This window comes from Ananas comosus, unplaced genomic scaffold (genome assembly GCF_001540865.1).
Source record: "Ananas comosus cultivar F153 unplaced genomic scaffold, ASM154086v1, whole genome shotgun sequence".
NCBI lineage: Eukaryota > Viridiplantae > Streptophyta > Magnoliopsida > Poales > Bromeliaceae > Ananas > Ananas comosus.
This window is the reverse complement of record NW_017893543.1, coordinates 52,691-55,947: the sequence shown is the minus strand read 5'-3', so window position 1 is coordinate 55,947 and position 3,257 is coordinate 52,691. Positions and strand designations below refer to the sequence as shown.

The 3,257-nt window shown below is 39.5% G+C and overlaps 1 long non-coding RNA gene across 1 annotated transcript; it reads left to right on the top strand.

The window, feature by feature from the left end:
* Nucleotides 1-576: 576 nt before the first annotated feature.
* LOC109706277 lies at nt 577-2,865 on the top strand. Its single transcript, XR_002215145.1, has 4 exons — nt 577-1,437; nt 1,602-1,811; nt 1,893-1,969; nt 2,411-2,865. It is a non-coding gene; the product is annotated as an uncharacterized LOC109706277 (long non-coding RNA).
* The last annotated feature ends 392 nt before the right edge of the window (nt 2,866-3,257 follow it).

Below are 3,257 nucleotides of genomic sequence, written 5' to 3'. Positions count from 1 at the left end.
GGAAGACGGTTCGCAAGTGCTCGATATGCTCCTCCAAAGAGTTGCTGTATACCACGATGTCGTCGAGGTACACCACCACAAAGCGATCGAGGTAGGGTTGGAACAGCTTGTTCATTAGTGTTTAGAAGGTTGCCGGCGCATTCGTCAAGCCGAACGGCATGACAAGGAACTCATAGGTCCCGTACCTCGTCACGCACGTGGTCTTTTCCTCGTCTCCTTCCGCAATCTGCACTTGATAGTACTCGAAGCGAAGGTCGACTTTGGTGAAGTACTTCGCTCCGCCCAATTGGTCGAAGAGATCTGCAACCAAAGGAATAATGTACATGTTTTTAACCGTTACCTTGTTGAGCGCTCTATAGTCGATACAAAGCCGCAGGCTTCCATCGCTCTTCCGCTGGAACAAAACCGGTGCTCCATAAGGTGCTTTCTATGGTCGAATGAAGCCCGCATCAAGAAGCTCCTTCAATTGCTTTTGTAATATCCGAGATTTGATAATAAAGGAAATTCGGATTGTGAATTTTGAAATTCAAATATATATATATATATATATATGTATACATATATATATATATTGTAATGCATTGAAAATTTATCTCGAGCTAATTGTGATCAAATGGATCACAACGATGTAAAAATGGAAATTAAGTGTTTCTGAACTTAATGAGTAGCTTGAGAACAACAATTGACATGTTTTGGAAGTGTGAGAATAGACACGAATGGAATCGAAGTGGCTAAAGACATCCAATTGCCATTACTACTTGAATGCTGAAGTTTTAGTCGATTTGGTCAAAAATGATCAAATTGATGCCGAATTGGAAATTAATCACTTCCAAATTAATTTGACAGCTTGTGGAGGTATATTAGGGTAAATTGGAAGTTTTGGAATGGAATAGAAGTGAGTTGGTTGTGCGAAAAGGCCTCCAATTGCTGCTACTGCCAAAGTGCTGAAAATCTTAGTTAACCTTGATTAGAATGGTTAAGTTAATACTAAATTGAGAATTAAATGTTACCAAATTAATTTGGTAGCTTGGGAAGCTTCCTTGGATGGTTTTAGAAGTGTTTGAATGAAATTGGAAGGAATTAGATGTGAGAAAAAGGGAGTTGAAGCAGCTGCTGCCAGGTTCTAGTTAGTGCAGGGACTAAAGTGTAAATTGCAGGATTGCAATGCACTTTTAATGAAATTGAGGGTTAAGTTGCAATTATGCATCCTTATCACTTTAACCCAGCTGGGGGGAAGGTGTACACGTGCTGGTTAAACCCCTCCATCAGCTTCATTTCATCTAATTCCTCTCTCATTCTCTCTCAGCCCTAGAGCAATTCTAGTGAAGAAGCAAGCAGGAAGTTGGCAGCCGGGGTGCTTTCGAACTTGTAGAAGCTGCCAAGCCGGAATTCGGATGATCGGAGCTGGGAGTAAGCTAGGGAAGGTCTCTAATTAAGGTAAGAAGCTTACTTTCAACTGGAAATTGTGTTCTTTTGTCTGTGGGAGGAATTAAAAGGCCATGAACACATGCTGAAAACAGCATGTATTTATATAGGCTGCTAGGAGTAGTAATAGAGTCACTCCTGTATAAAGAAGCTTTCAAATGGCTATATGCTTGTAGGGGGGGGCTGAGCAAGAAGGAAGTAGTCCTGAAAATTCAGCATAGTGCAGAAAATTTCAGCGTAAGCCGGAATTCAGCAAGTATTGACTTTCAGTATTGGAAAGTCTTATTATTGGAGCTACCCAATTAGAATTCAGCTGAAAGGAAGAAGTTGAGCTGAGGGAAAAGGTCTTGTGCAGGATTTTTTTGTAGTTGAAATATTGACCTAAAGTAAGTTAATTATCAAGCTGAACCTAATAGTTTGTTCAAGTTAAAAGATGATCTAAATGAAGGTATTTTGTTTGCTGCCAGGTGTAGCAGACTTGGAGAGTTGGGCTGATTGGAGTCACCCAAGCGAAAAATTCAGCTAAGCAAGGTTGAAGCCTGAGGTAATTAGCTTAAAACTCAATTGAGAGTAGTAGGGCTGTGTAAAAAAAATTAACTCTAAAGCATGAGACCAATTTCAGCATTGAACTTGGGTTGTTGAGGAAGCTGAAATTGAGCTGATTAGAGAGCAGAGTAAAATGATTGTAATTAGGTTTGAATTGAAATTCAATTAGTATAATTGAGAAAAGACTTTAGAAAGCTGAGAGTAGGTTGGTGAAGGCATTTGATTGAGGTAAAATTGACTTTAATTTCAGTATAGGAATTATTGTAAACTGAACTTTCTAGTTCTATAGAACTTTAGGTTAATAGTATATACACCTATATAAGGTGAAGTTGAAATGCAAGTTCCATTAAAATGTATATATGACTCTAGTCTAAGCTCTTTTATTCTTGTATAAATGAAAGTTAAACTTGCTCGGAAGTCTAAATTGACATTCCGACAGGTCGGCGACGCACGGATTACGGTAGAAGCCGTTTAAGCTCTATTTGCGCGGAGTCGCAAGAGCTTGTTATTGACTCAGTTCGAGACGCTGATTCTAGCTGTTGGCATCCCTACAGGTGGGTGGTGCTATCCGAAATCTTTGAATCACCTTTTATGTCTATGATAATTCATTGAGCATATTCATATTTGTAGTCATGCATTATAAGGTATTGGCATTGTGCAAGTGAAAGTATGTATTCCTATCAACAGTGAGAACATGTGAACATTAGAATGTGAATATAGAACCCTATGAATGTATGGACTATAGCAATAGTAAACTTTGTGACATTCAATTAGAGAGTTAGTTAGCATCGAGAAAAAGAATTGTGAAACTAGCATAAAGAGCTAGTTAGAGTTAAGTGTGACATCGTCTATTGTTGAATCCTCTAAAGGAGGATCAGATCATACTCACATTCGTTTGGTTCAAGGTAGGTCGCTCCTCCTTGAACGATGAGCTCCGGAGTAGTCATCTTTACTGGACCAGGAGGTGCGTCTCCCCCAGTTGACAGTCCCGTCGGGTGCAGGTTGCGTCTCCCCGATATTTGGGATAGTGTCAGTGAGTTGTTGTTAACCAAAGGGTTAACCAAAAGATTGGGTAAATTCAGTAAAAGCATGCATGCATATTTACAGTTTTATATATTATTCTTTCAGCTTTGTACAGGCATTGTAGTAGTTACATATCATAGTTGGTTACTATCTGTTTACTTTCTTGCCTACATATGCCTGAGTAGACCTAGTGGGTGAGTCGACGAATTCGGCGGTCGAACCCACTGGGAACTTTCAGTAGTTCTCATACCACTAACCATACA